We start from the raw sequence: 21,148 nt of genomic DNA, 5'->3' as shown, positions 1-21,148 counted from the left end.
GCAGACCTCATGGACATCACAAACGTTTCCATCGGTCAGATTCAATTAAAGATAGTTGTACAATACTTTCTGGTAGTAAGGTCACTCTGTCCAGTCTTTCCAATAGCCAGGTGTTTTGTGACAACAGAGCTATGCTAATGCCCAGGACAGTCAATTAACCAAACGGACAAAGATTTCATCAGCTCCCAGGGAATCTAGTGGCCACTCTAGGATTTAATAAACTACCTCCCGCTGTCTTTGCGGTGGAGACTATTGATGGCCAAGGGGCTTGACAGATACACTACCACTAACACGTAACTGTCCAGTTTGTACCCCAAAGTAATATCCAGTAGAAAGTAGTAGCTTATAGAAAGTTGGTAAACGCAGACACACACAGCTTTTATGTAGATACGTAGATACGTAGATAATTGTTTATTATCAATGACCTAAGTATGGGGAATAGGACTAGCTAGAATTGCTGTCTTCCTGTCCTTGTGCTATTATCTCCGGAGCGTGTCATCAGTCCCGGGTTCTATCCGCTGCTACCCTGCAAAAGTTTCGCTCGAGTACCTAATAATCTTCGATCCTGAAAAAACGTTCAAACTAACAAGTGAAAGTCAAGTCAAAGTCAAAGTCAAAGTCAAGTCAAAGTCAAGTCAAAGTCAAGTCAAAGTCAAGTCAAAGTCAAGTCAAAGTCAAGTCAAAGTCAAGTCAAAGTCAAGTCAAAGTCAAGTCAAAGTCAAGTCAAAGTCAAGTCAAAGTCAAGTCAAAGTCAAGTCAAAGCTTGATTCTTTTTTCTACAAAGCTTACATCAACTCTCTCAATCTGTCAAGTACCCATTTTTGAACAGGTTTTGTCTTCCACTTATCATTCTCGGATCAAGTTGAAACTTTGCACAATTGTTTCACTGTCCCTAACAAAACACGAATCAATGAAAAGATTAAGCAATTAATTAATTTTGTTGGATATCGAAAAAGGGGAATAAATCTTACAGTACTGATAGATATGGCTGTAAATATGGAGCTCTTCCCCTTAGATACCCATAATACTTTTTTAAATAGTATTTTCAACCTGCGACCCTCCGATTCGAAAGCCAAGCGCTTTACCACTCAGCCACCGCGCCTACACAGGAAGAAGGGCTGGAACGTAAATAGCATGACAGATAAACAGACAGACACACACACCTAGAGACAAACTACGCCCGAAAAACACACACGCACATAGATGTATATACCACATCCAAGCATGCATACAAACGAGCTGGCTATCGATGGCCAGAACTCGCCACAATCCCAACCCCTCCCCTCACACTCTTCCTGGTCCAAGGGATAATCTCATGGAGGGAGATAAGCGAAGGCTGACCTACTCAGTATGCTAATTTAAGAACGATTCCACTCAATCGAGTTCTGGATGGCCAGCTCTCCTGGACACGAGAGAAGGGGGGGGGGGTACATCGTTACGTCTATCTCGTGAAGTAAAGGAGAGAGGGGACGGGATAGATAGACATGGTGAGAACGATCAAATGACAAGGAACAGATAAAGAAATAAAATAGTCAAGTTTGATGTCAGAAAACTTTTCAAGTGTTGCTGGGTTTTTATATGCTAGTGTTGCTGGGTTTATCATGGAGTATGTCTATGCTAGTGTTGCTGGGTTAATCATGGAGTATGTCTATGCTAGTGTTGCTGTGTTAATCATGGAGTATGTCTAAGCTAGTGTTGCTGGGTTAATCATGGAGTATGTCTAAGCTAGTGTTGCTGTGTTTATCAAGGAGTAGGCCTATGCTAGTGTTGCTGTGTTAATCATGGAGTATGTCTATGCTAGTGTTGCTGTGTTAATCATGGAGTATGTCTATGCTAGTGTTGCTGTGTTAATCATGGAGTATGTCTATGCTAGTGTTGCTGTGTTAATCATGGAGTATGTCTATGCTAGTGTTGCTGTGTTAATCATGGAGTATGTCTATGCTAGTGTTGCTGGGTTTATCATGGAGTATGTCTATGCTAGTGTTGCTGGGTTTATCAAGGAGTAGGCCTATGCTAGTGTTGCTGTGTTAATCATGGAGTATGTCTATGCTAGTGTTGCTGTGTTAATCATGGAGTATGTCTATGCTAGTGTTGCTGTGTTAATCATGGAGTATGTCTATGCTAGTGTTGCTGTGTTAATCATGGAGTATGTCTATGCTAGTGTTGCTGTGTTAATCATGGAGTATGTCTATGCTAGTGTTGCTGGGTTAATCATGGAGTATGTCTATGCTGGTGTTTCTGGGTTAATCAAGGAGTAGGCCTAAGCTAGTGTTTCTGGGTTTATCAAGGAGTATGTCTAAGCTAGTGTTGCTGTGTTAATCATGGAGTATGTCTATGCTGGTGTTGCTGTGTTAATCATGGAGTATGTCTATGCTGGTGTTGCTGTGTTAATCATGGAGTATGTCTATGCTAGTGTTGCTGGGTTTATCAAGGAGTAGGCCTAAGCTAGTGTTGCTGGGTTTATCAAGGAGTAGGCCTAAGCTAGTGTTGCTGGGTTAATCATGGAGTATGTCTATGCTGGTGTTTCTGGGTTAATCAAGGAGTAGGCCTAAGCTAGTGTTTCTGGGTTTATCAAGGAGTATGTCTAAGCTAGTGTTGCTGGGTTAATCATGGAGTATGTCTATGCTGGTGTTGCTGTGTTAATCATGGAGTATGTCTATGCTAGTGTTGCTGGGTTTATCAAGGAGTATGTCTATGCTAGTGTTGCTGGGTTTATCAAGGAGTAGGCCTAAGCTAGTGTTGCTGGGTTTATCAAGGAGTAGGCCTAAGCTAGTGTTGCTGGGTTTATCAAGGAGTAGGCCTAAGCTAGTGTTGCTGGGTTAATCATGGAGTATGTCTATGCTGGTGTTGCTGGGTTAATCATGGAGTATGTCTATGCTAGTGTTGCTGGGTTTATCAAGGAGTAGGCCTAAGCTAGTGTTGCTGGGTTAATCATGGAGTATGTCTATGCTAGTGTTGCTGGGTTTATCAAGGAGTAGGCCTAAGCTAGTGTTGCTGGGTTTATCAAGGAGTATGTCTATGCTGGTGTTGCTGGGTTAATCATGGAGTATGTCTATGCTAGTGTTGCTGGGTTTATCAAGGTGTAGGCCTAAGCTAGTGTTGCTGGGTTAATCATGGAGTATGTCTATGCTGGTGTTGCTGGGTTAATCATGGAGTATGTCTATGCTAGTGTTGCTGGGTTTATCAAGGAGTAGGCCTAAGCTAGTGTTGCTGGGTTAATCATGGAGTATGTCTATGCTAGTGTTGCTGGGTTTATCAAGGAGTATGTCTATGCTGGTGTTGCTGGGTTAATCATGGAGTATGTCTATGCTAGTGTTGCTGGGTTTATCAAGGAGTAGGCCTAAGCTAGTGTTGCTGGGTTAATCATGGAGTATGTCTATGCTGGTGTTGCTGGGTTAATCATGGAGTATGTCTATGCTAGTGTTGCTGGGTTTATCAAGGAGTAGGCCTAAGCTAGTGTTGCTGGGTTAATCATGGAGTATGTCTATGCTAGTGTTGCTGGGTTTATCAAGGAGTAGGCCTAAGCTAGAGTTGCTGGGTTAATCATGGAGTATGTCTATGCTAGTGTTGCTGGGTTTATCAAGGAGTAGGCCTAAGCTAGTGTTGCTGGGTTAATCATGGAGTATGTCTATGCTAGTGTTGCTGGGTTAATCATGGAGTATGTCTATGCTGGTGTTGCTGGGTTAATCATGGAGTATGTCTATGCTAGTGTTGCTGGGTTTATCAAGGAGTAGGCCTAAGCTAGTGTTGCTGGGTTAATCATGGAGTATGTCTATGCTAGTGTTGCTGGGTTAATCATGGAGTATGTCTATGCTAGTGTTGCTGGGTTTATCAAGGAGTAGGCCTAAGCTAGTGTTGCTGGGTTAATCATGGAGTATGTCTATGCTAGTGTTGCTGGGTTAATCATGGAGTATGTCTAAGCTAGTGTTGCTGGGTTTATCATGGAGTATGTCTATGCTAGTGTTGCTGGGTTTATCATGGAGTATGTCTATGCTAGTGTTGCTCGGTTTATCATGGAGTATGTCTAAGCTAGTGTTGCTGGGTTTATCATGGAGTATGTCTATGCTAGTGTTGCTGGGTTTATCAAGGAGTAGGCCTAAGCTAGTGTTGCTGGGTTAATCATGGAGTATGTCTATGCTAGTGTTGCTGGGTTAATCATGGAGTATGTCTATGCTAGTGTTGCTGGGTTTATCATGGAGTATGTCTAAGCTAGTGTTGCTGGGTTTATCATGGAGTATGTCTATGCTAGTGTTTCTGGGTTTATCAAGGAGTAGGCCTAAGCTAGTGTTGCTGGGTTAATCATGGAGTAGGCCTAAGCTAGTGTTGCTGGGTTAATCATGGAGTATGTCTATGCTAGTGTTGCTGGGTTAATCATGGAGTATGTCTATGCTAGTGTTGCTGGGTTTATCATGGAGTATGTCTAAGCTAGTGTTGCTGGGTTTATCATGGAGTATGTCTATGCTAGTGTTTCTGGGTTTATCAAGGAGTAGGCCTAAGCTAGTGTTGCTGGGTTAATCATGGAGTATGTCTATGCTAGTGTTGCTGTGTTAATCATGGAGTATGTCTATGCTAGTGTTGCTGGGTTAATCATGGAGTAGGCCTAAGCTAGTGTTGCTGGGTTAATCATGGAGTATGTCTATGCTAGTGTTGCTGGGTTAATCATGGAGTATGTCTATGCTAGTGTTGCTGGTTTAATCATGGAGTATGTCTATGCTAGTGTTGCTGGGTTTATCAAGGAGTAGGCCTAAGCTAGTGTTGCTGGGTTTATCAAGGAGTATGTCTATGCTAGTGTTGCTGGGTTTATCAAGGAGTAGGCCTAAGCTAGTGTTGCTGGGTTTATCAAGGAGTAGGCCTAAGCTAGTGTTGCTGGGTTTATCAAGGAGTATGTCTATGCTAGTGTTGCTGGGTTTATCAAGGAGTAGGCCTAAGCTAGTGTTGCTGGGTTTATCAAGGAGTAGGCCTAAGCTAGTGTTGCTGGGTTTATCAAGGAGTAGGCCTAAGCTAGTGTTGCTGGGTTTATCAAGGAGTATGTCTATGCTAGTGTTGCTGGGTTTATCAAGGAGTAGGCCTAAGCTAGTGTTGCTGGGTTTATCAAGGAGTATGTCTATGCTAGTGTTGCTGGGTTTATCAAGGAGTATGTCTATGCTAGTGTTGCTGGGTTTATCAAGGAGTAGGCCTAAGCTAGTGTTGCTGGGTTAATCATGGAGTATGTCTATGCTTGTGTTGCTGGGTTTATCAAGGAGTAGGCCTAAGCTAGTGTTGCTGGGTTAATCATGGAGTATGTCTATGCTTGTGTTGCTGGGTTTATCAAGGAGTAGGCCTAAGCTAGTGTTGCTGGGTTTATCAAGGAGTAGGCCTAAGCTAGTGTTGCTGGGTTTATCAAGGAGTATGTCTATGCTAGTGTTGCTGGGTTAATCAAGGAGTATGTCTATGCTAGTGTTGCTGGGTTAATCATGGAGTATGTCTATGCTAGTGTTGCTGGGTTAATCATGGAGTATGTCTATGCTAGTGTTGCTGGGTTTATCAAGGAGTAGGCCTAAGCTAGTGTTGCTGGGTTTATCAAGGAGTAGGCCTAAGCTAGTGTTGCTGGGTTTATCAAGGAGTAGGCCTAAGCTAGTGTTGCTGGGTTTATCAAGGAGTATGTCTATGCTGGTGTTGCTGGGTTTATCAAGGAGTAGGCCTAAGCTAGTGTTGCTGGGTTAATCATGGAGTATGTCTATGCTGGTCTTGCTGAGTTACACAGGGAATAGGTCAAGAATGCTCGCTAATACCCAGAACAAAAATGCTGGCTGGATCACAAAACTCTTTGAGTTTTAGACTCACATTTCATGCCTTATCTACTAGGCAATAATATTATACAATTTTTTTGCGAATCAGCAGAAAATTATTAGCATAGCGACAACAGGTGAATGACAATGCTCTTAATGTTTCCTACAGTAGGCTATGTCATTACGGAAAGCACATATCCAAAGCACACACGTTCCGGTGAGTCGGATTATGTCAGCGACTTTAGGAATATGTGATTCGGAGGTCCGCTAATATCTTATGGCTTGTAAAGGGGTCCCTAAACTGAAAAAGTTTGAGAACCTATGATATAGTACACAAACTTGAGATTAAATTAAGTTCCAATACCCCCTCGTTTCCAAGTACTTCATTTATTTTGACCTATAAAACAACACAAACAAGTGTAACATTTGGTTCTGTCAACACATGCATCCATTTCACAAGCAGAGGACAAGAAGTGATAATTATTTATTTGGTCTAAGTTTCAGATTGTATTTAAACAGACTAATCCATTAACTAATTGGTTAAATGTTTGATTGTTTCATGTGTTGTCATCGACAATTGGAACATATTGAAAGTTTCAACTTGATCAGCGATTGGGAAGAAAAAAGAACTCTCCCAGACAGACAGACAGTTAGTTAATTAAGACTTTGTAAAATAAAGTCTCATGTCCTTCAGTCTTTCGTGGAAATATTTGTAAGGAAAGGTTTTAGGAGCGGGCAAGAATGACGTCATTCTTCAAAACTGTCACAAGAAAAGAGGAATTAAAAAGGAGGGGGGGTAAGGATACTTTTAAGTAGGCATATTTCAAAACTAGATTGGTAATCACGAATTTATTTATTTTTTTATTTTTTTTTCGTTAACACAAAAAGTGGTTTATTTAATTTTTTGAATCTTCCACTATAAAAATATTCATAAAACAAAAATACAATAGGGCCTACTTTATGGGTGGGGGGAGAAAGAGCATGCTTAAATTTTTGTCTCAGGAATCTGACCTTCCATAGTTGGCAATATGTTTTCCGAGAAAAGTACGGGCCGGCTAACGATACAAGAGAATGCCTTGTTTAATTTGATTTTACCGTTTCTTTCCGGGTAGACAAGCTTGAGAATATTACAGCTAATTTTTTTTTTCTTTTTACTTTTCCAGCTTTTGTTTGACTTATTTTCTCAGTCGGTCAGTCGGTCGATAGGTCAGCTGGTCGGTCGCACGTGATCGAATCTTTCAATCGATGTGTAACCCACTTCTGCTGCCCGTGCGTGTGTGATTGTGTGGGTCACGGGACGACACGACTCTTCAATGCACTTAAATGAAAGAAATAAGAATATTGAAATAAATGACTTCTTAAAAATAAAGATTAATACAAACAAAAAGGGGACATTGTCAGCTAGTTTGGTCAAGAGTGATAATTACATGAAGGGGATATAACTATACAATCTCGTCCAGTTTGCAGACGTGAGCGAGTTATACACAAGACATTACAATTATAAGTCAGTTATATATTTTTAGATGAATCAGATATTTAATGGTTTATTTATTTTTAGGTTTGTAAGGAAAACTGAAATTATATATATATTTATATATACATATATATATAATAAATATATTTTAGGCTTTTAAAAATGTTTAGAAGTACTTATTTAAAAAATTACAATGTATTCATTGCATACGCTCCAAGTATTTCATAATCCAGACATAAAAACATTCATTAAACAAAAAAGACATAACCTCATTAGTTTTCATTACTACGCTGTCTCAGTATTTAAAAATGTTAACAATTTACCAATTTTCTAAGCATCAAAAGAAATTATGATCGAAATTAAACCATCTAAAAAAATTACAATGAAACTTAAAAAGAGATTTAACGTCCTATGTTATTGTATTGAAACATTGGATTTCATCTTTGTTTTTTCTCTCTATCCTAAGTGAAGATGGTGTTAGCAGAAAGGAGAAGGAATCAAGAGCCCTTCATTCTTCCTCATTCGCCAATATTCTAATAGACTTTTACAACATTTTTTATGCCTTTTTTTTTTGTCTTCAAAAATGTGAAAATGAGATTCATTTCAATAACGATTCAAAGGGAGATTAAACTTGAAGGTTTTATCATAGTGTACCTGGTTCAAACGAAACACACACACACACATACAATGTGGCGGAAGTGGGGATGAAAGCAGAAGGTGAGCCCAGACTCGTGCAACACACACACACTCACACCACTCACAAGAACGACACGTTACCTGGTTTCCAGGTTTGAAAAGCTTTCACCTCGGCAAAAGTTTCTTGAAGTGTCATTGCATTTTTTTATATACCTCTCCGCCAGGTGCCTGTCCAGAGAGGAGGAGGATTACCACCAGCATATAGACCCCTTCCCCTATCAATCACTCATTCCCTCCCTCAAAATGTGACTTCATCCCCCCCTCACTTTCAACTGTCCAGACGTACACCACCAGCTGCAGCAGAATCAGAGTGGGCTGTCTCAAGTGGTTACACCGTCTTAATTTCGCCGCTCCTGGTCGAGCTGTTAAACTTAACCTTTGACCTCACACATAGCTTTTTAGCTTTTGAACACCGAAAAAAAAAAAAAAAAGAAAACCTATCGAGGTGAAGTTTTCCAAAAAGAGTACATGAATGGACATTCGTGGGAGGGTCAAGGCTTTCCAAATGTTTAGAAAAAAATTAAATCTAAAACTGTATTTTAGTTAAGGTTGGGGGTGAGAATAAAGCGCCTTCCCTTCACTTGTTATGAGACGACACTGCCATAAAACAAGTCTGGACAAGAAAGTGTACTGCACTTTTCAGATCTCGATCTAAGTCCCTACATAACAAACATCGAATGAATCTTAGGAAAGATGAACTCGTCTAGGTATAGAGGCCATGGAGATAGTACACTTAGATCCATGACAGTCAGGAAACCGCCAGACGACAAGGAAGCAATGACTTTTAAACTTCCTAGGGAGGATACGGTTTATATGACGTCATACGTGTCATGGAAGTGATAGTGAAGCGTTATCACTAATATAAGTTATCACTAATATAAGTTCACTCTAATGCTAATCTTTCGAATTCCCTTATTTGTTATACGTTTAATTAACTATACACGATTTACGATCCCTATATTGCTTAAGTTTTTTGATACATTTACTTTTTTTGTTCAAGTTCCATTTCGTAGATATGTTTGCTTTCGAAGTTTCTTTACAAATCAAGCTATGGGGGTCTTCTGTGCAGTTTAGGCATTGAAGGCAGAGGCATAGTGAGCAAAACATTCGCCCGGGGCAAGGTACTTTATTGGCGCACCCCCCTCAATTTTCCATGAACATCACATAGAAATATAGGCTGAGGGTGGCGCCCTGGGCAATGTGCCCCCCCTCGCACTACGCCTTTGATTGAAGGTCACTGATTTTCTGAGCACCACAGGCTTTGAAGGTGAATGATTTTCTGCTCACTTCAGACTTTGAGCTTCGCATATTTTCCTGTGCAGATCGAGCACTGGAGATCACTGCTGCACCTTGAGCTATGCTTTAAAAGCTGTCCACAAACAAGAAGACAGACGAAAACAAACCCAGTCAGACCCACAGACATTTTTAGAAGTAAGGGTAGGTAACTCTCAGCAACTGCTACATCCTGTATCCCGGCATTCTATCAAAACAAAACGTCTGCTTAGAAACAGGTGTACCTAACAAGGTTTGGGGGGGGGGGGGAGCGAAGAAAAAAGAAAAACAGTAAAACGAAACACACACACACGAGTTGTCATTGAAGTGTTCCCCGCAGACCGGGCAACGCTGATTGGCCTCAAGGCGCCCCATCACAGAGTGAGCTTTCTGGAGGCGCCGTGGCACCCGGTTTGAGGTTTTGTTCAGCAGGTAGAGCCTACCTCCTCTTTCCCCACCTCCTTCTGGCTCCATGTTGGGTTTCTTTACCGCTAGAGGGGGGGGGGCGTTTAAGTTGAAAGGTCAACGAGTCTTTCTGAAATTAAACAGAGGCGGCGACAAATGTTTCAGAGAAGAAAAGGATGAAAAGGATTAAGATCAGTAGATCCCGGAAGTAGAAACACACACACACACACACACACAAGCACACAGAGAGAGTAAGGTTAATATCATTCTTAAAGCTGTTTGAACCACAAAGATTTCTATTCCACTACACGTGCAAACACACACACAAGCGACCACATAAACACACACACACACACACACACAGGCGCCAACACACACACACACAGAAACACACACACACACCCCCTACCAACTAACGTTGTCTCTGGATCACGCCTTGAGTAACTGTGAATTACACTGAGAGTAGACCTGGATGAAAATAGTTACATTTAAACTTGGTGTCAGAATTCGTCTACAAAACACGCTTTCCGTTTTAAAAAAAATCTATTAAAGTGAAGGATGGAGGGTGTAGGCCGAGCTCTCGTGTCCCCCCACATTAAGTAGATTGATTTAAATGTACTAGTTAGGTTGTGAATTAATCCGTTTAAAATCTATATTACCTGTCATTTCGAAGTCCTCGTCTCACTATTTAAATCCGACACTATGTACTTTACTACAGTGGCGTAGCAACCATGACGCGAAGAGGGGTAATTGTACCCGGGCTCATGACTAATTGGTGGCCAGAATGGCCATCGTCCACTGCTTTTAAAAAGACGTAGGCCTACTAGTCAAGTAAAGTTTCCCTTTCAGACCTTGCGATCTATGGGGCAGATGATGTTAAGGTCATCTGTTTCGTGGCTAACGGTTAACGAGCAGGGTGTCATGTGGCCAGCACAACGACCACCCGCTTTTACTTTCCCCAACTTAAGTCAGGTACCTATAAGAATTAGGTGGATTCAGGGGCGCCCTAAAAATCCCGAAATTCAAAATCCCAGTCTTCATTGAGATTCTAACCAAGGACCCCAGGATCGGAAGTCAAGCGCTTAACCACTCATTCACCGCGCCCCCTACAATCATTGAGTGTCAGGACGATATTATTTGTAGTAAGCTGCTACTTATTGCGTTGACTTGGGGACTTGTTAGATTAGGAAGCTACATCAGGAGGGAGGATTACAACAACCCAGCCCAAACCTCCCTGCAGGAACGCGTCGAGGGGGCTGAATTGGATTGACACTATTACTTGTAAAAGTCGCTACATGCATTGAAATGTATTTTTTTAAATGTATTGATACTAATACAGAGTGACTGAAACTATTTTAGTCACACTAAAACTAAGTGTTTCTTTAAAGGAAAGGGCCGTGAGGGACAGTATAACATTCTGTAACCCGGGCCCATTGGTACATTGCTACGTCACTTTTACAATCTGAATGTTCGCGTGTGTATAGAGGGGTAGCGAGCAAAACGTGTGCTCAGGGCAAGGTACATTATTGGCGCCCCTTCCTCATTTTCCATTAACATCATTTAGAAAGGTAGGCCGCGTGTGGCGCCCCATTAAGGGTGGCTCCCGGGGCATCGTACCCCCCTTGCCACCCTCACTACGCCTTTGCGTGTGTAGGAGAGTGTACGCTGAATGTCAAGTTGTTGTATATTGAAGCTTCCAGCGAATACATCTAGACTCTGTGTGTTGTTATTCTTTTGAAATGCAGATTCCCAGAATGGAAGTGATTTAGCCTCTACTCGCCGGATATGATAAATGACTCAATCAACAGTTCCTCACTCTATGGTCAGGGAGACCGCGCGCCATCAGCCCCACACTAGACATTGGAGAATTCGTAATCCATAAAATAATACAATATCTTCTGATAAAGAATGGGGGAAAAAGTGTGATATAAAAAAAAAAGTAACTGAAAGAGAAGGAAATAGAATGGTTGATAAATGGATTGGGTTTTCCCAGAGCCGGCCAATGACATTTGGTATTCGCTGCGCTTCTGGTCTGAGTCTATTGCAGACGAGAAGTTGGTGATAAATGGCGGAATTACCTCTAGAAATCTGACGACGGTGCTACGGGGTTGTTTTCTTAGACTGGGCCAGCAGGTGGCAGGTCACCGCTCACCGTTTAGTTATTCTAGTATGTCTGCGCTTGTAACCACATTGCGTCTGGAGGGTCTGTTTGTTCTCCTGAATTCCTGCAGGAGTTGAGCTTTTAAACCACGTAAAGACATAATTTAGTTCTAATTTTAATTTAAAACATTTTTTTTGGAGTGAATGTGGTGTATCTGTCTGTCTAGGGAAGTGCTTACAGCGGAGTACCTGAGACTAGTGCTTACAGCGGAATACCCGAGACTAGTGCTTACAGCGGAGTACCTGAGACTAGTGCTTACAGCGGAGTACCTGAGACTAGTGCTTACAGCGGAGAACCTGAGACTAGTACAGCGGAGTACCTGAGACTAGTGCTTACAGCGGAGTACCTGAGACTAGTGCTTACAGCGGAGTACCCGAGACTAGTGCTTACAGCGGAGTACCCGAGACTAGTGCTTACAGCGGAGTACCCGAGAGTAGTGCTTATAGCGGAGTACCTGAGACTAGTGCTTACAGCGGAGTACCTGAGACTAGTGCTTACAGCGGAGTACCTGAGACTAGTGCTAAAATAATCTCAGCAAAATCTTGGTAGAAGTTACGCACAACACTGAAACGAACATGTAGTAATTATTTTATCTTATATATAGATTACAGACGTTACTTCAAAAAAAAAAGAAGATAATTACGACCTACCCATTTCATGTGTCAATCTAGTCATACATGTTAACCCAATGACTTAAACTCTGCTAAGCTGTTGCTTTTCCTGGCTGTTTCAGGCAACTCTTTCCATTTTTTAATTGCATTAGGGGAGAAGGGGGCACTTGTACAAATTTGTTCTAGCGTATGGAATAAGAAATGTGCCTCTATCCTATAATCATAGTGTCTTTCTTAGAATACATTTTGAAGCGCTTAAAATGTGCTCATCTGGCTAATGTTATTCTTGGAAATATACTTACATAAAACATATGTTCTTTCCTCCACACTTTTTTTTATTGATACTTCGTGTGTTAAAATGGTTTTTTTTTTTGCCTATAGTCACGTAGACTCATTCGTGGAGAGTTTTAGTAATATTTTTATTCATGTCGTCTGCACTAAGAACTTCCGGTAGTCACAGAAACCTACTTAAAATTGGGGCTCCATTGAAGTTTACCAAAAAAAAAATTTAATATAAAGAGAGACAGAGATAGATAGAGAGAGATAGAGAAAAAAAGGTACAACTCATCGTTTCAATGACCTGTAAAGCGTTGATTCAAACTTTGACCTTTCTGTTATTATTTGTGTACCAGCTAACTACACAGGGGTAAAAGACTCATGGGTCGAGCGGCCGGGATGATGAAACCACTGGAGGCTATTGTGTAAATGTCAGACCAGCAGTTCCTACTGTCCACACTGCCATCTCAGTCAGCTAGTGAGTACATGCATAGCTTAACTCCCCCCCCCCCTTCCAACACCCCTTTTTCCTTTTTTTCTGCTTACTTATCTCTCACTCGATGTATGCTAATGTTTATAAGGCTTTTTTTGTTTCTGAAGTTCTGTGAACAAAGATGTCCTTATGGCTGTTTTAACATGGAATGGAACGTAAAGTCCACATCTCAGTCTGATACATGCCTAGCCCACCCAACGCTCGACTTCTGATGGATCTCTCAATGTTTGGTAATCATATTTGTAACGCTGATGATTAGCTAATGACACTTTTTTTTTGTTGACATTTCATAACTGATATGGCATTGCGATGACATTGGAATGGAATATAAGCTTTGCGGTTTGATGGGCTAAGTTGGGTGTGGAAATGAAAGCACTAGGGAATGGACTAGGAACACTCAGTGTAAACGTTTTCGATCATTATTTCAGTTCGACAGTTTTGGTTGAAGTTATTTCCCTTTGAGAGCATAAAGTCTTTCCCTTCAGTTATACATTGTACACTTGAGGTTATCTAAGGCTCACCAGTTTGAAGCATGGGTTCTGGGGGCAGGGGACTAGGAGTTTCAAGTCTTACGTTCTAGAAGACTCTGTAGCTGACATAAAGTTCCCCTTTCAGACCTTGTGGTCTATAGGGCAGATGATGTAAAGCTCATCTGTTTCAGTGGCCTACGGTTAACGAGGGTGTCCTGTGTCCATCACAACGACCTTTAAGTTTCCCCAACTTCCCATTAGAGCTGGCTGGACTCAGAGGCTGAAAAGATCCCGAAAATTAAAAATCCCAGTCTTCACCAGGATTCGAACCCGGGACCACCGCGCCTCCATATAGCTGACGTAGTTATCACACACCAAGAGGTGGACATGAAATTTTAATGCAAATAATCATTTCAAGTATGCACATGGTATTGGGATGCCGTTTTGTTTGTCTTCACATGCTGGACGTCACAGACCCTGAGGACGTGTTTGACATCAAATAAATAGTGAAACATTTTCAGCTCGTTCTGTAAGGTGGCTTTGACCATCAGGTGTTAAGATCTAATTATTTTGATAGAACCTAGGCCGATGTTCAAAGACATTCCTAATGCTCTATCATATGGTCAGGGACTTTAAGAATGTCGTTTACAGTTTGCGACAAATCCAGTGGCACGTGACGTGATTAGCAACACAACTTCTCTAAAAGTCCCTCCATACACTGTTTCAGTGTGACCAATTACTCCGTAACACGCCCTGGTCACTTATTGGGGAGTAAAATCTCTATTGCAAGCACTCCCTACAGTTGGATCAACCGTTTCATGGATTGATCAGAACAGACGGGAAATGGTCAACGCACTTGTCAGGTCAGTGGAGATATGTCATAGATGTGCTGGGTCTAGAGGGGTGGAAAATATTGACCTCGTGCAAAACAACAATATTAGGTCAATGAGTATCTTCGCTCTCTCGGAAAAATATCGTTCTTCAAATAGAAAATGATCTTTAAGATCGACAATGTTCAAGAGATACACTAATGTACAGGAAGGAAAAGATTGAGGTCAACGACAACGGAATTGTGGGATGGTATTGACCTTTTTGCGAAAACTAGTTTTCTGTTATACAAGACCTCGGTGGTCTGAGCTTGTGGACTGATCAAATGTAAAAGAGAAAGAAGTGGGTAGAGCGTATTAGGTGGAAAAAAAAAGGTAATACAGGTAATTTCTTATGTTTCAGACTCGGAAAGTTAGTTTACTTGGTCACACAAGTTGCATGTATTTATATCTTGTACTTAACGCACTCTCGCTCTCAACCCCCCCCCCCCCCCCCCCCCCACATCCATCCAAACACACGTTCGACATGGAGGATCATTATCACCTTCACCTTTTACTTAATGACTTCATGCTTTTTGTTAGCACTAGCTGAGTAAATGTAATATATGTGTAGCATTGGGACAGTAATGTTTTCCTATAAATATATCGTAACAATAATGAAACTTAGAAGAGTCAATCACATTTTAGAACAGAAATAATTTCTCCTATGCCACTGAAAAAAAATTCAAGCGGAAAAGCTTCTGAAAAAAAAAAAACTTAGAAAAAAAAAACTTAGATAAAAATCGCAGGGCACAGATTTGAGATCCAAAGAAAAACTGAAGACAGGCGCAGACGGTGAAAGAGAGATTGCTAAATAACCCCCCCCCCTTTCTCCCCCTGTTTACAACTGCTTTGTCTGCGTCAGGTGTCTCAACATTAGCAGGTCGCAACTAGGTCAGCACTGTCACGTGAAATACTGCACTCATCGTTGGACACTATCTTTCATAGAAAAGTAATCCCAAGATATTGGCGAAACGAAATTTCCCCGAAATTTCTCTCTCTCTATCTTTCTCTTGTCTTTAATTGCTCGTTTAAATTAATGAAGTACATATACTTTAAGTTCTATTCCCGAACTCCAGATATACACGACGACGTTAAATGGAGAAGGTTTAGAATTTTAGCGTATTTAATTTTTTTTTATGAACTTTTTGTGCTAATAGCATGTCACTGCTGTCTTACAACTACTAAAAGTACTACTAAACAAATATTAAGTTAACTCCTCACGCAGCCCAGCCAGCACAAAGAGAACAGAATGTTCGATTAAAGAGACCAGATAATTTCTGGGTGAAAAGATGAAAGACCCACGAGGCACAAATCTTTCGCGATCCACAAAGAGGCTGCCACAGCAAGACGCCTGCTAATGTCTCGCTCGGGCTGTGTCCTAATTAGCAGGCTCTTCGCTGCTTCTTGATTGCAATTTTTGCAGCGAGTTAACAGTTAGGCTAAGAGACGAGAAAGCTTGGTGGGAGGGGTGGGGAGAAAGTAAGACCCAACCATCCCCCTTAAGTGTGAGTGTGTGTATGTGTGTGTGAGAGAGAGAGAGAGAGAGCGCAGAGCTCAAGTGAGCCAAAGAGTGACTCAAAAGAACAATTTTCGGGAAGTTCCGGTGTTAAAGAGAAACTTCCTTGTAATGGCGACACGAACGAGCAGAGAGATTTTGAACTACTCTCGCCTTGATATGGAGAGTTAAGCTAGACGAACTCCTGCTAAGAACATTGGAGACCGTTCTTTTATACCGCACGGTCAACTCCTGACACCCTTAACTAATTATAAAGGTCATCACCGGACAGTTTGTTGGCGTTGGATGGGAACAAAGAGCTTTGGCGCTCGTGTCTAATAGCGTCACGGTCGCATCAAGCAGGCTACTGTCAAACATTTCTTTTTTTCCCTTGAAGTTTAAACAGCATTAGCTCAGTTGTTCTCAATGCTGGTTTAGTGAAAGTGCACCTAAACCTAAAAATTAATTAAATTTATCTCTTTTTGACCTTCTTATTACGTTTTGTTTTATTTCAGTGGTGGCCAAACTACGGCCCGCGGGCTACGTCCGGTCTGTGATGATGAGACCCTGGTTCTAAATATATCCAACCCTCAGCCCAATAAAAGTTTGGCTTCTCTGGTATTTTTCTCATTTCTGATGTCCTGATTTCAGTGAGGCAACTAAAGTTTTCTTCAAAATACAAGCGTGTAGGCTGTAAAGAACTGAAACAATATTTACAGAATGTAAAGGACAGTTGGAAAAACAGAAAGAGGAGAAGTTGCACTTCTCACAAGATAGCAGAGTTTGGGGACGTTTCGATGAATCTAACTAAAACAAAAAATCAAACGAAAAGAAAATCGTGTCTATTTCATCTTTCTCATGACTTTGGTTATTTGGTTCATTTCATTGTGTTGATAAGTTGATTGTTAGGTTGTAGCTGTAGACCTTTACATCATCTGCCGCCCTATAGATCAGGTATAGATATAGGTATGAAAGGGAACAAGAAGAAGAAGCAGCTCCAGACAGTCCTCAACTAGAATTATGAATTAGAATAAAATGGAACACATTTCTTGGTCAACATAAAAGAAAAAGGAAAGCACTTGTATTAACAGTATTTATACAGCTTTCAACTTTGATGTCGCTATGTGTAGAAACACCAGTGGAATAATAACAGCTTCAACTATTTAAACACATCACAAATCGTGTCAATACTCGTTTCAATGTCTTTCTGTCTGTCTTCAACTTTAACTTGGACTGTAGCTGACTTCCATCAACCGTCCACCCCTTTGTATCACCTAATGGTCTAACCCGAGCTGACGTCAGAATGTATTCAGCCAATACAAACACACACACACACACACACACACACCACACACACACACACACACAGAGACAGAAACAGAGAGAGTAATAATTTCTCATGACTTATGTAGACTAAGTTGCATATGACATTGCGCTTGGTTTCCGAACCGATGGGGCCGCGTGCGAATCCTGGCGAAGACTGGGATTTTTAATTTCGCAACAATTAGTGCGCCTATGAGTTCACCCAGCTCTAATGATCACCTGACATTAGTTGGAGAAAAGTAAAGGCGGTTTGGTCGTTGTGCTGTCCATATGACACCCTCGTGAACCGTGGGCTACAGTAACAGATGCCCTAAAGAATGCAAGGTCTAAAAAAGAGAACAAGATATGAAAAATTTATTAAATTAGATTAGAGTGACTTTAAACAGAAAATGCCCCAGACTGGTTCTATTATTGACCAGAGAATGCAGCGCTATTTCTGACTAAAAATAAAGATTGATGTCACTTTGTACACAGGGTGAAAGACACGAAGGAAAATGTAAAATTATGTAACATCGTAACATCGAGATGTAAAGGAGAGAAAGAAAAAAAAGTAACAAAACAAATTTGCTAAAGTGAACTCTTCAATTCTGTCAGTTTTCTTCAATATCGCATGTCAGCGGGTCAAAGAAAGTCCGTTTAATGGAAACACTCTCAGGTCACAGTTTCTTTGGAAGCTTTTAGTCTTCTAGTAACTCAAGTCGTCTGCTGCAATAGGTGTCTCACCATCAGACACGTCAGATTTTTTTTTACACAACCAGAACTAAGAGTCGAAAGTGTTAATTGTTTTTGTTTTTTTATTTTTTTTTAAGACTCCATATCATGATCTACTGCTTCAGAGTTGGTCTCCAAAAAAATTAGAATCTGGAAATGTGAAGACTGAGATTTTGAATTTCTGGATTTTTAGGGCGCCCCTGAGTCCACCCAACTCTAATGGGTACATGACTTTAGAGGGCTGGTTGTTGTGCTGGCCAGATGACAACCTGCTCGTTAGCCGCTGGCCAAAGTAACAGATGACCATAACATCATCTGCCCTATAGATCGAAAATGCCTAAAAGGGGAAACTTTAAAACTTTGTTCTACTCATGAATAGCTTGTGTTATTAGCTTTGTAAAGTTTTACATGTTTTGGATGTTCCTTCAGAGTTGAAGAAAGTTTACTTCCTAGTCCAAACCTCCCACAGGACGATGGGGGATGGGAGCGGGCAGGGTTTGAACCCGGGACCATCGATAAATCTGAACGACAGTCCAGCGCGCAAACCGCACGACCAGGCAGCCATTCTTTGACAAGAGAACCTTATCTAGTTGCTGCTGACATAATTCAACAAAAGTTTACACTTAAGTAAAGACACAAGTACTAGTAAAATACTCACAATGGAGGGGGGGGGGGGTAAGGGAACCAAAATGGCGGCGAAACTTTATTTCAGGATCTCCTAGGACGCCCCAGTCCCAACCAATGAGACTAGGTCTATGTGAACCGATTTATATGGGATACTTTTAAAATAAAAATGTTCAAAACGAAATTCCTCCCAACCTCCTTTCCCACCGTCACCATAGCAACACACACGCATTCCATAACAGTACTCTTACATTAAATACAGTACGGCTCAATTTAGATCCAGTCACACTCAACTAACCGGAGTGGCCAAAATTGGTATCCCTGAACCTGGGCTCACGGGTACCCTGTTATAGGATAGCACAGTCAGTGCAAAGCTTACCTTCACCTCTGCCCACATCAAGCAGCATCCTAACATAAGCAACTGTCCGTCCTCCTGCCAAGCTAGCCCACTGTCTGTTCTACCAAGTCTACTATTGAAAACAAGCCAAATCTAAAATATCTTTTAAAAAAACAAAAAACAAATAACTCCGCACTTACATATTTATCTCTCAATAATGTAGAAGTTATGACCTAATTACATATAATTAATTGACAAATCGGTTAATTTTGTCTCTATTGTTTCCTATTTTACTAAGTGCAATAAATACTTTGTGTAAAGGTTCAACTTGATCCTAGAATGGGTGGGGGAGAAATTACATGTACAAACATTTCTTGACAGACAGACAGACAGAAGGAGTGAGTTAATGAGCTTTGTAAAAAAAAAAATGAGTTACCTATAATCTCTATGTCTCTACTTTATAGGAGTCTACATTTTATTTCACCATCAATTTAACAGTTTTTATTTCTAAAGTACACATATTGTCCCAACACCAGCATTGTTTAAACTTTGACACAAAATTACCTTGCCTCTCAAGATTTCCCCACCCAGACCCAAACTCACAGCAGGACGCAGACGGAATAGAGCTCATTAAGTCCATACATCAAGGTGGCCTAATAACATTTTTTTTCTCCCATGCCATCATCTACCCTCCGCAACCTGACCTCCGCTACCTGACCTCCCGTTGTCAAGGTTACGATGGAGGTAAATAACTAGTTAGATTGAAACGTCTTGAAAGACATTGCCAGCAGAAGTACGGCTACCAAATGATGGGCTTGGGGGGGGGGGGGCGGGAGGGCAACCACGTCTGAGTCAACTGACACAACAAACATCACATTTCACAACACGCGCGCGCAAGAACAATGAACTTATTATAAAACACATTTTCCAACGCCGCGGGAGAGAAATAAATAAAAAATTGGAAGCAGCAAGTCAGCGCTTAAAAAAAACAACAAAACAAGACTTTAATTAAACCCAGTACTTGGTTGTCTTGGGAAATATATGAAATTTTATGAACGTTAGTTCAGTATTTTTGTTTGGTTTAGTTAGGTTGAAACGCGTTAAAGGATTAGTAATAGTGTCAGTACCGGTTTAGGCTTCGTTTTATTTAGGAACTTGCTTCACTTAATTAGCTGTAACATGACACGATACAATTAGCCATCGGAAGTTTTGAGTTGTGACCATTTGACAAACTCATATATGGCCACATGGGCCTCAGCTCTGGAAGAAAAGCGTGTACAACGAAAAATGGCTAGATCCTCTATCACCAAAACGAAAGCCACCCTAACTTACAATATATGTGGATGGGAGTGTCTCTCCAAAATAGGTCTCCACAGTCACATGAAAAAGTGTTCTCCGAGATGAGCCATAGTCGTTACGACTGAAGGAGGTCAACTATACCGTAATTTAACAAACATCCGCCCCTGTAGAGTTCTTCGTTTCGAAGGGTATTTGCTTGAAGCCTCATTTTAACGCTTACCTGTCATTGGACCCTAGTCCCAGCTCATGTTGCTCTAGTTGTGTTCAAATGATAGTACACTTGGCATTAAATCCATCTTGTCCTAGGGAAAAGAAAGAAAAGGTCAAAAATTTAAAACAAAGAAAGATAATCGAAACATCACGGGCAAACATCATTCTCTTCCTATTGTCAGCTATCATTCTTCAACCCAGTGATACTCAGTTGTTAATGCATGGAGTACAATAACAAATAGCTTGAATGCTAAAAAAAAATAAAAAATTCCGTGATAATTAGGGCTATTGGTGGAGGGGGTCGAAGATATTTTCAGTCTAATTAAAAGATGAATTAATTTCTTTTGAAATCTTTGGCCAGGATTTTTTTTTCAATTCCTGATTGAACCCAGTTCTAATAATACAATTTAAATGTTGACATTTTTTTTTTAAATTGCATTTCTCCTTCTGTTATTGAAGAGAAATGTCTCAGAGAAAACAAAAACTTGCTAATTAGGAGCTATAGATGAGAGGTCGATGCATCAATGTTATTTTAATTCAATTGTTGTTGGTTTTATTTTGTGCTGAGATTTTAAACTTGGAAAAGAAATTCTGAAACATTCTTATAATTTGTCTGACGAAATCTACATTTCACAGTACAGTTTTCACAACTAA

At 40.8% G+C, this 21,148-nt stretch overlaps 1 protein-coding gene across 2 annotated transcripts in view; it reads right to left on the bottom strand.

Moving 5' to 3' along the window:
• LOC106051401 (uncharacterized) overlaps positions 1–21,148 on the bottom strand; it is a 241,024-nt gene that overhangs the window by 155,304 nt on the left and 64,572 nt on the right. For both annotated transcript variants that reach the window (XM_056023275.1, XM_056023276.1), the window contains exon 2: positions 20,505–20,586. The gene's annotated coding sequence lies outside the window, so the exon portion shown is untranslated. The remainder of the gene's footprint in view (positions 1–20,504; positions 20,587–21,148) is intronic.

This window comes from Biomphalaria glabrata, chromosome 3 (genome assembly GCF_947242115.1).
Source record: "Biomphalaria glabrata chromosome 3, xgBioGlab47.1, whole genome shotgun sequence".
Taxonomy (NCBI): domain Eukaryota; kingdom Metazoa; phylum Mollusca; class Gastropoda; family Planorbidae; genus Biomphalaria; species Biomphalaria glabrata.
Note: the sequence above shows the minus strand (reverse complement) of the source record. Positions and strands in the feature narration are given on the sequence as shown.